The sequence below is a fragment of the Otolemur garnettii genome, unplaced genomic scaffold (genome assembly GCF_000181295.1).
Source record: "Otolemur garnettii isolate 467f Iridium unplaced genomic scaffold, OtoGar3 scaffold00109, whole genome shotgun sequence".
In the NCBI taxonomy this organism is placed as follows: domain Eukaryota; kingdom Metazoa; phylum Chordata; class Mammalia; order Primates; family Galagidae; genus Otolemur; species Otolemur garnettii.
Genome location: NW_003852504.1, coordinates 3,075,595 through 3,087,547, shown reverse-complemented (window position 1 = coordinate 3,087,547; position 11,953 = coordinate 3,075,595). Strand labels below are relative to the sequence as shown.

At 39.5% G+C, this 11,953-nt stretch overlaps 1 pseudogene; it reads right to left on the bottom strand.

Annotated features, from left to right (window-relative positions):
• The window catches only part of LOC100955051, a 17,844-nt pseudogene extending 9,169 nt beyond the window's left edge, over positions 1–8,675 (bottom strand).
• Between the last annotated feature and the right edge of the window lie 3,278 nt (positions 8,676–11,953).

Below are 11,953 nucleotides of genomic sequence, written 5' to 3'. Positions count from 1 at the left end.
GAACTAAAAATAGACCTGCCATTTGATCCTATAATTCCTCTGTTAGGTATATATCCAGAAGACCAAAAATCACACTACAATAAAGATATTTGTATCAGAAAGTTCATTGCAGCCCAATTCATAATTGCTAGGTCATGGAAGAAGCCCAAGAGCCTATCAACCCACGAATGGATCAATAAATTGTGGTAAATGTACAACATGGAATACTATGCAGCCATTAAGAAAGACGGAGACTTTACCTTCTTTATGTTTACATGGATGAAGCTGAAAAATATTATTCCTAGCAAAGTATCCCAAGAATGGAAGAAAAAGTAGCCAATGTACTCATCCCTACTATGAAACTAATTTATAGCTTTCATAGGAAAGCTATAGCCCAATTTTAGGCCAGGAATATGGGGAGAGGGGAGAGGGAGGGGAGGGGAGTGGGACGGGTGGGTGGAGGGAAAATGATTGGTGTGATCACGCCTATGGTTCATCCTATAAGGGTACATGTAAATTTCTCTAATTGTAGAATATAAATGTCTTAACACAATAACTAGGAACAAGACATGAAAGCTATGTTAACCAGTGTGATGAAAGTATTTCAAATTGTATACAGAAATAGTATACTGTACCCCATGATGGTATTAATGTACACTGCTATGATTTAATTTTTAAAAAATGGAAAAAACTTAAAAATTAAAAAAATAAAAAAAAAAACTTTTAAGCTATTAGGAGAAAAATCATAGAAATAATTTAATAGAAGAGAAAGACTTTTTAAGCCAGACTCAGAACCCAGAAATCATAATGAAAAAATGGATAAATTTGGCAGAATTAAAAATTTTTAACTACTGTGTGATATTCATCACAAGCTAATTTAAGAAATGAGATTATATTCTATAATAACATAATTACAATATAGATATGATTTTATAGTTATCAATGATTGTGTTACATGCATATTAAAAGTATAATTTTCTGTATCAATGCCCAAAATGCAAACATCCCATTAAAATAAATGGGCAAGGCATATGAATGAACAACTTACCAACAAACAGGAAAAGCAAATGGACAATAAACATAGGAAAAACATGCAACAAGTAACTGGAGATATCTTTTCGTCCATTGCATTGGCAAATGGAAAAGTCTGACTGCATCAAGTGTTATCAATTTGTAGTGAAACTGCCAGTAAATTGGCACTAGCAGTTTAGAGAGCAATTTGACCGTGCTTAAAAAAAACTGAAATATTAAAACCTAGCAATTCCACATCAAAGAATATACTCTAAGGAAATACTTTCATGTACATATGTAGAAATGCTCAAGGTTGCCCACTGCAGAATTGTAACAATGACCATTTCTAAACAAATACGATCAGTGGAAAAGTGGTTAAATCATGGTACTGTGTATGCAGATTATGCAACAGTTAAAAAGAATGAGATAGATTTATGTGTACTGACATGAAAATATCCCCAAGAAGTGCTTTTCAATGAAAAATCAACTTGCAAAAGAACACATACAGTTTGATTTCATTTATTTTAAAAATAACCCCACAAAGCTATTATATATCTATTTCTCTATAGATACATAACAATGACCTGGAAGATTACATTAAAAACATAACTTCTATCTTGGAAGACAAATGAAATAGGAGTTTGAAGTGAGATTTGGTATTATTTAACATTTTACGATAAGAGAAGATTCACATATTACTCGTGAAATTTTAAAAATGCTTCTTAAAAAGAACACAAAAGGACAAGTGACAAGATGGGAAAGCAGAGACTCTACTGCAACTCCCACATTTTATAAGTGAGAAAATGGGGCTCAAGAGAAGCTGAGTGGCTATCTCAAGGTCACACAGTTAATTAGTGGCAAAACTGGAATTGGAGTCTGGGCCCTTGGTCTCCTAGGCCAGGGAGCAGTGCATACATAGTCATTTCCATTATTACCTAGAATCCCACTTGTTTCCAGACAACAATAGAAGTCATTTTGTGATGTTACCAGGATTGTCATTTGGGGATTATTAGACCAGCACCTTCTTTGTAAATGTTATATAGGCCAAAAAGAATCTTTTGGCCCCTGTAGGATGGAACACAACAAAACATCATTTTCTCCAACCACCTATTAACCTTAAGACAAATTACCTCGATAATCACAATACTGGACATTTTCTCTATTATGTGCATAGGGAAAACAATTCACAATAGACCTCATCTAATGCCTCTAGTGCTGAATGATTACTTTTATTAAATATGTTTCTGTTAGGGCTTTAGTGCTTTATTTATCTCCGAGGGCCTCTGTATATTCTGAAAATATTTTCATTTATACTTTCTGAAAACTTACTTCTTAAAACATGGTATTTAATAATAATTGAAATACTAGATAGCAGATATCGTATACATTCTTTAGATCAACAATTAGATCCTCCAGAATACAACCCCAGGCAATTGTTGAAGTAATTCCTTACTGCCCTGCAAGAATTCTTGCCTCTAGTCACACTGGACTGGCCTATGTAATGTTTCTGGGGTACATCTTACCCTTTCTTACCTTTAGGGCATTCATCAAGCTTCTATCTCTTTACAGCTTGGAATGCTGTAACCTTATCTACCTTCTCCCAAACAAAGTAGTCCAGTGCAGTGATTTTTAGAAAGCACAGGCTCTAGAACAGTGGTTCTCAACCTGTGGGTCACAACCCACAGGAACTGTATGAAAGGGTCGCAGCTTTAGGAAGGTTGAGAACCACTGCTCTAGAAAGACTGAGGTTCAAATCCCTGTCTCTTACATTTTCTGTGTGATCTTAAGCAACTTATTTAACATAGTTGTGTTTCTGTTTCTTCACCTTTAAAATGACAATAACAAAGCCTACTTCACATGGAGTTTTGAGGATCTGTGCTCCTTTAGCACAGGGTCTGAAACATGGTACACATTATTAACATTACTCATATTTCAGCCATCCTCCCCACAATCCCTTTATCCTCAAATATGTGCAAGACCACATTTGGCTACTTATATATGTGAGCTGAAATGTGAGCTGGCCCACCCGGAGAACTTCTGCATGGGAAGAGGCCAGGTGATTCTAGTCTAAATAACCAATGATTATCAGGTCAGTTATTGTCCAAAAGCTGCATACCTTCCCTGTCTTCTTACCTCAGAGATAATGGAGATTCATCTTCGGTTCTTAATTCCACTCTGCATAGACTAGAATTGTTCAATGGCTGACTGCAAAAGTAAGAGATGAGCTGAACCACAAGTACTTCATGAAATGGGAAAAAATTACAAATGTCATCTCAAGCAGCTGTGCCAGAGTTTGGACTTGTTAAGGAAGAAAAAGGGTCCACTCTACTCTAAAATATTTCCCCGTAGGTCAAATTTACTGCTGCCTGAAGTTTTCCCACTAGAATCTTAAGTTTCCAAGACCTAGAATTTGGGGCCTGGTACATGAGTTTCTGAAAAAATCAATTAATTACGGGCATGGACATTTAAAAAGGACTTATGTCATCAAATTGAGTGATTGATCTTCATTACAATCCAAATACACAACAAAGGGTACAGCATGAAGTTGTTTTCATCCTTTCACACTACAGTATGAATTTTTATATCATGGCTATTCCAAGAAACACAATCAGAGAAAATAAGCCTTCAAAGAAGGAGATTAGAGAGAAGAAATGGTTACTGCACAGCACATGGGTGCCCATCCCTAAAGAGAAGGACACAGGAAGAGAGTTGTATAGAGCACATCACTGAAAGACCATGTTCTGATGCAAGGACATTGATTTACAAAGCGAGTTAATAAAAAAAAATACATTCCACTTACTTCTTCGGGTACCAAGGCAATCGAAGCTCTCTAGTTTCATTGGATGCATTTGTATGGGACTATTTCTGTTAGAGGGGACCACATTAGTCAGTTGTGGGCTAATATCCTAGAATATTTCCCAGAAATGTAATGGGAAAAAGCATTTGAGCATTATATTTCTTGAAAGACTCAAATGATGATTCATATGATGACCATGCTTCACCATCTCCCACCAAAACCAACTCAATTTTTAAAATAAAATAGTGACTTTTAATATTTGCTACCCATAGGAACCTAGAGAAGGAAAGTGGGGAGAGTGTAAGTCGGAGCCAGGAAATGCTGATTTCTACAAAAATAAATTCTTACAATTTTCCTCATCCCTTTATCTGGTCAAAGTTTCCATGCTGTAAACCAGGCCATAGCTTTATCATTGCTCCTACCACATTTCACTGCCATTATCTACTGAAGTCTCTGACTCTTTCTGAAAAGTAAGGATTGTAAGCTGTCTTTATCATCATTGAATCTCAAACTCTTTGCATAGCATCTGGCACCTAAGAAATTCTCATGGAAGTTGAACAAATGAATGAATGAGTGACTGAATGCATGGGTAAGAGATTGAAGACATGAATGACAGAATGGAAATCAAGAAACCAGAGTGACTCCTGACTCAGGTCATTCAATGGCTAGGATGAGAATGTATTATTCTTCAGTCAGAGACTGAGACTAAATTATTTGCCACCACCCTGAGTGAAGACAGATTAGAGGACCCTAGGTAAAATCCCTCTGCAAGTCCCCTGGGATTGTAACAGTTAAACAAAATGAGTATTTCATGATCCCTTTCCCACTCTCCAGCAGCCTTCGAAAGCCATGAATAATATTTGCATGTGGTCCTCAAGTCCAGACAATTTCCCAATGAAATGGAAGAAGTATCAGATTTGGAGCACAAGAACTGGGATTCAAATCCTGATTCTGTGGTTTATAAGCCCTAATCCCTTGGACAAGTCACGTGAATCTTGTGACTCTAAATTTCATCATCTGCAGAATGGGAATGATTAAATGTCTACTGAATTATCTTGGAGATTTAGTGGGTCAGCATACGTGAAAACGTATAGTAGGAATTTAGGAACTGTTACACCTATCCCCAATCTCTGTCCTCCAGTGGCACTGCTGGCCTGGATTAGGAATGCCTTAGGGCCTCTGAAATTTCAAGGGCACACAAATGGATATTTCATCAAATCTGACATGTCAGATGTCAGCCAAGAACTATGGAGTATGTGTGGGAGGAGGAGAGAGTGGATAGGAAACAGGCAGTGGAACCACAGAAAAGTGAAAATAGCTGGGGAAGGAAAATAACAGGAGACCTCATAATACTTTACTTCTAAGAGGATGAAGGGGGGAGAGAGGCTGGTAGAGCAGAGATTGTAATTTAGGAGTGATCAGAAGATGCTGGAAAAGTCCTCAGAGTGGTGCTCTCTGATTTGAATTGTACCTTTAAGCCCTGGCAGCTGCCCTGAAATAGGACTCTAATCCCCTAAGAGGGAGTAGAAAGTTTTCAGCCACACCCCTTCACATAAGGAGGCCTGATATCTTGCTCCATCTCCCTCAGCACAGCACTGGCATCCCAAAGACTACTGCAGTCCTATTATGGGCTAGAATGGTTGGTTAGATGAGTTCAACGAAGACAGGGCATATTTCTAAGGAGAGAGGAAGGACCTGGGAATGCTGGATTCACCTGGGACCCACACCCACCACAGCCTCACATGGGCTTCCACGAATGTCCACAGACACCCTGCTTCCTTTTGGAACTGCCTCCCTTTGCAGAAGGTTGGTGAGAGAGGAAGAATCAAATGGATGAGTGATGCTACTGCTTCAAAGGACTGGAACAGTATCTAAGATCTGTCCCCAGCACTCATACGACAGCTGTAGATGTATCCCCAAATCAGCTGAATCCCTTAAATACTCCAGTATGGCCCTAAACGACAAAGTCTGATATCTCTTCCCCCTTGAAAACCCATATTCCTTCTCAAAGCTTCCCCTTCAGAGGCCTCCTTTGGGTCTGAGATAGCCAAATAGTTGCCATGGGAACTTGCCCCTCATTTGCCTCTAATCACCTGTTCTAGAGGGATAAAGCTTCAACTCCCATCTCTATCAGATGAGATCACATCAATCAGTTATATTAATTTCCTATAGTGTTTCTGAGAATTTCAACTGGAAATAGCTTTTATGTTTGCTAAAAGAAGCCAGTTGTTGATTCGTGGACTGCTGCATACCACCACCACTCCTGCCTGCCCCTGTGAAAGCCTCTGCTTTTAATACACTTTAGCCCAGTTAGATCGTGATTATAAAATTTCAGTCCTCCAAAGTAGGTTTAATCTGTTAGATGTCAAAGTTGAAACTTTTATATTACTAATTTCCAGCGGCTTTTAAAAATAGAAGCATGAAAAACAAATACTGTCAACTAGTTGTTACAGGTGGACTATTAGCACATAAAGTTTTCTGAGATCCCTACCCATGTCGAACTGGTCCCTGTGTGAAATATCACACAGCATCGTGTGTAGGGAAAGGTACATGTTCCTGATATCTTGGATTTGGTGTGGAAGGGATATGGGAAACTTTTTTTCTTGCCAACTTCTTTTGTGCTTTCTCCCATTCCTAGAGCAGAAGTCTTTACAACAGTAAAATTGAGAAGACAGTTTTGTGCTGAGAGATTTGGGGTGACATGGAAATCACAGGTTCCTGTCCCTGAGATGCCACTGGGTTCTCCAGTTCACCTTTCCCTGGCTCCATGATGGAATACTCACAGCACTTTTTCTCTGCCCATGGACCCTTTCTGCTATCCTCACTCTAGTCACAGGAGGGAAGAGTGCAAAGCCCTCCAGCTGCTGGCCAGTGGCAGTTCAAAGGCCATTCTACTCCCCATACCCCCTCTTTCCTGCACTTCCCCATCCAGATCATTGTGCCTAGCACAAAACCTCCTGTAGAAGCTTAACACATACAGATAATAAAGCAGGCACATTTGCATTTTCAGTTCGAGGAGAAATTGGGTTAAGTGTTAAGGGGAACTTCAATGCCTGAATCGTGGACAAGGAGTAGAAATAAAGAACAGGGTCTTCAGGGACAGGCAAATAAGGGAGCCAGGACCCGGAGAGGGGGGTACAAAGAGGGGGCACTGTTCGCTCTTGTTTGTGACTTATTTCGGATTCAGACAAAGTCCAATTCCTCATCACTAAAAGAGCTGTGCCCCCCTCCCCATCTCATAAAGAGATAAGAAAGATGAAGGAAGGAGGCAGACCCACAAGAGCTATGGGGTACTTTGTAGGAAAGAAACTTAGAGCTACCTGCAGTGCAGTGAATTTTATTAGTGAGCATTATCTCTCTCGCTTTCAGAAAACAACGAATGGCCTTAATAGCTTAAGGCATCATTACCAACAAAATACATACTGCAACCTCCTTATAACATTTTTCACTATAGTGCAAAACAAGGCAGGTCCATCATGGATCCCATTAAAGGAGCTTTAGTTACTGAAGTATCAAAAGCATCTTGTCATTAGGTGTTTCCAAGGCAAGAAGCCTGAGGAAAGTGTTATTGCGATGCCAAGGGGAATAAAAGCATCTAACAAAATGAGGTACTTTCTTGCCTTTGCAGCAATGACTCCTTCAACTGCTAGGAGGACATACACTGGCCCAGACCTCCTCGTGGCCAATAGCAACAAATCTGAAGAGCAAAGGCGAGCACAGCTTGAGTCAAGGTCAATAATCCTGTCACATTAAACCCAAGGAAACTTTGGTTTCCCATATAGAAACTTTGACAAGCCTACAAAGAAAATATCATATATCCATATGCTTATTTATTTCCTGCTTGCTTTCAAAAAGAATTTGAGGGAGTTTCCAATTGGTTATTCTTGGTACAATTAGACTAAAATCTGTTACCAAAGAATAAAGCAGTTCAAACAAAAAGAGACGGTGATAAAATATACTGAATCCCCACCCCACGCTCCACCATACTTCTTGAATGCTCTAACAATCAAGCAAACAATTTAGAACTGAGTTTCCTAGCAACCAAGGTGAAAATCAAAATGATGTGATGGTTGCACTTGTCTTATGATAATACCATTCATGCTGGTCTTCATATGGATTTCTTCAAGATGTGACCCATTTGCCTTATAGTCGATTAAAAGGGGCTGCAGGACTGGTCTAGGGAGTTAGTTGAATTTAGAAAGTAAAATATTTCCTGGACCCCATTGTAAAGGGGTCAGTGAACTTCTGTGGAGTTATCAGATCAGATGATCTTTCTAGACATTCCCTGGACAAGTACATTACATTGCCAGAGTGCCACAACTTCCCAGAGCTTTTTTTTATCCTCGAAATCAGAGATACTTAAGGGAAAAACTGTCTGAGTTCTTTTTCTCACATGTTCCCGGCTCTTCTGAACCCTAGTGGCCAGTCCCAGCTCCTAATATTATGCTAGAGAACCCTCTAGAATGGTTCAGCTTGGGAATTCTCTGGATTCCCCATTTGATCAGAGCAGATGTCCTCAAACTACAGCTGGCGGGCCACATGCAGCCCACCTAAGGCATTTATCCTGGCTGCCAGGTGTTTTTGCACCACTGCCTGTCCTGATTAGCAGTTAACTCGTCCCAGGGCCTGCAGTTCAGCCCTCCAACAGTCTGAGGGACAGTGAACTGGCCCCCTGTTTAAAAAGTCTGAGGACCCCTGGATCAGAGTGTATAGGTGATCAGTACTTCCCTTCAGAAACCACGGCTTGTCCTGCTTCCTTAATTTCAAGTGAACTCTGAGCATTCTCCTTGGATTTCCCATCACCTCTGATACTCCTCTCAGCGGATTCAAAACTCATACAGCTGGATAATTTATGTCGATTCTTGGACTGAGTATAGAGGTGGGCCATCTTTTCATTGTTTTCATTGTGTGACAGAAGAAAGTAGACTTGTTCACTGGGAGAAACAAACTTTGTCCTGGCCCTGATCTTGGCAAAGAATTTGTTATGAGTTTTTATATAAGGAAGAGCATTGAACAACATAATAGATGAGGTCCTGGAACAGGAACAAAATATAGGAAGCCAGTTGCTAACTCTACAAAAAACATCAGTTCACAACTCTGCATCTGGTACTCATAAATCAAAACCTTACTGAGCTTGTGATGGTGCTGCAAACACTCCAAGACCATGGAAATTTAGTTCAGGATCAGCATGCCCCCACACTCTTATCCCAACATGTCTTCTTTTGGTTTTTAGAAACTGAGATCCTCAAATTTTTATTCTCTGCCCAGAATAAAAATTTTAGCCCAGACCTGCCAAGTGTGATTAAAGCTGCTCCTTAAGGTAAGCATCTGGCTGAGAAATTTGTAGAAAGGGGTTTTTGAAGTTTCCCATGTACTAGATAGCAATATTCAGTGCCAAGGAAGAGAGAGAAGTGAGTGGTTATCAAGGAATGACCCTGCAATGCTTGCTCTCTCTGCTTGGAAGCTGTCCCAAATTCCAAATTCCATACCTCCCTAAGACTGCCTGATAGAGAAGGTTTTTCTTTCTTTCTTATTTTTTTTTCTTAATTTATTGTTGGGGATTCATTGAGGGTACAAAACAACAGGTTATACTGATTGCAATTGTTAGGTAAAGTCCCTCTTACAATCCTGTCTTGCCCCCCACCCCACCCCCTACTTCCCTCTCTCTGCTATTCCCTTTCCCACTCCTCCCTCCTTCTTCCTCTCTCTGCTCTCCCCTCCCCCTATGCCCACTGTGTCATTAATTGTCACTAATTGTCCTCATATCAAAACTGAGTACATAGGATTCATGCTTCTCCATTCTTGTGATGCCTTACTAAGAATAATGTGTTCCACTTCCATCCATGTTAATACAAAGGCTCTAAAGTCTCCATTTTTTTAATGACTGAATAGTATTCCATGGTATACATATACCACAGCTTGTTAATCCATTCCTGGGTTGGTGGGCATTTAGGCTGTTTCCACATTTTGGTGATTATAAATTAAGCTGCAATAAACAGTCTAGTGCAAGTGTCCTTATGCTAAAAGGATTTTTTTCCTTCTGGGTAGATGCCCAGTAATGGGATTGCAGGATCAAATGGGAGGTCTATCTTGACTTCTTTGAGGGTTCTCCATACTTCCTCCCAAAAAGGTTGTATTAGTTTGCAGTCTCACCAGGAGTGTAAAAATGTTCCCTTCTCTCCACATCCACACCAGCATCTGTAGTTTTGAGAGTTTGTGATGTGGGCCATTCTCACTGGGGTTAGATGGTATCTCAGGGTAGTTTTGATTTGCATTTCTCTAATAATTAGGGATATGAGCATTTTTTCATGTTTGTTAGCCATTCATCTGTCTTCTTTAGAGAAGGTTCTATTCATATCTCTTGCCCATTGATATATGGGTTTGTTGGCTTTTTTCATGTGAATTAATTTGAGTTCTCTATAGATCCTTGTTACCAAGCTTTTGTCTGATTCAAAATACGCAAATATCCTTTCCTATTGTATAGGTTGTTTATTTGCTTTGGTTGTTGTCTCCTTAGCTGTACAGAAGTTTTTCAGTTTAATTAAGTCCCATTTGTTTATTTTTGTTGTTGTTGCAATTGCCACAGCAGTCTTCTTTTTTTTTTTCTCTAATAAAAGACTCTGTATTTGAAATATGTTCTTCTTTGCAAAATATCTTTTTTTTTCATTTTTTTTATTAGATCATAATTGTGTACTTTAATTCTCTCATAGGATACAGTGTGTTAGTCTTCTTCATGAAGTCTTTCCCCAGGCCAATATCTCCCAGTGTTTTTCCTATACTTTCTTTAAGGATTTTTATTGTTTGTTTCATGCCTTAAATTTAAGTCCTTAGTTCATCTTGAATCAATTTTTGTGAGTGGTGAAAGGTGTGGGTCCAGTTTCAGTCTTTTACATGTGGATATCCAGTTCTCCCAGCACCATTTATTGAATAGGGAGTCTTTCCCTCAAGGTATGTTCTTGTTTGGTTTATTGAAGATTAGGTGGTTGTGAGATGTTAGTCTCATTTCCTGGTTTTCTATTCAATTCCAAATGTCTATGTCTCTATTTTTGTGCCAGTACTGTGCTGTCTTGACCACTATGGCTTTGTAGTACAGCTTAAAATCTGGTATGATGATGTTCCCAGCTTTGTTTTTATTACTAAGAACTGCCTTAGCTATACAGGGTTTTTTTGGCTCCACACAAAGCGCAGAATCATTTTTTCCAAATTGTGAAAGTACAATGTTGGTATTTTAATAGGGATGGCATTGAATAGGTAGATTGCTTTGGGAAGTATAGACATTTTAACAATGTTGTTTCTTCCCAGCCATGAGCATGGTATGTTCTTTCATTTGTTAATATCCTCTGTTATTTCCTTTCTTAGGATTTCATAATTTTCTTTATAGAGGTCCTTCACCTCCTTTGTTAGGTATATTTCTAAGTATTTCATTTTCTTTGAAGCTATGGTGAAGGGAGTTGTGTCAGAGAAAGTTTTTCTTTCTTTTCTTTTTCCTTTTTTTTTTTTTTACAGAGTCTCACTATGTCACCCTCAGTAGAGTGCTATGGCATCATAGCTCACAGCAACCTCCAACTCCTGGGAACAAACAATTTTCTTGCCTCAGCCTCCTGAGTAACTGGAACTATGGGTGCCCACCATAATCCACCCACTTCAGCCTCCCAGTGTGCTAGGATTACAGGTGTGAGCCACCGCACTTGGCCTGAGAAGGCTTTTCTCTGATCCCGTGAGGGCTTCTCCTAAAGAAACCTTCTCCTCATTACACAGGGCTTCAATTCATTGTAGCCCCACTTCCCAATAAGCAGGAGGTGCCTGATTGGCAATGAGAGCGGTGAAAGAGATTGAATATAGAGGTGTAGAGAGAGAGAGAGTAGTGGTGAGCAAGAGAAGAGTTCTAGCCTCCTTTTGTCTCTGGAGCCAGAGTACCACCCTTTTCTTAACTTTTCTCTTCCAGAAACCACTCAAACAAGAGTGAAGAACATATAAGGCAATCATTTTGAAAAGGAGAAGGGAAGAAGCCTTCACCTTTAAGTCCTACCTTTCTTTCTCCCTCTCTGCATGGGTAGTGTGCAAGTAGAGACCTCTCTCAGGAATCAACTGCTCCATACTTGGCTTTATTTCAGCAAAACCCAACTTTACATTAACTCGCCTAATTTCAGCCATGCTTTCTACTCT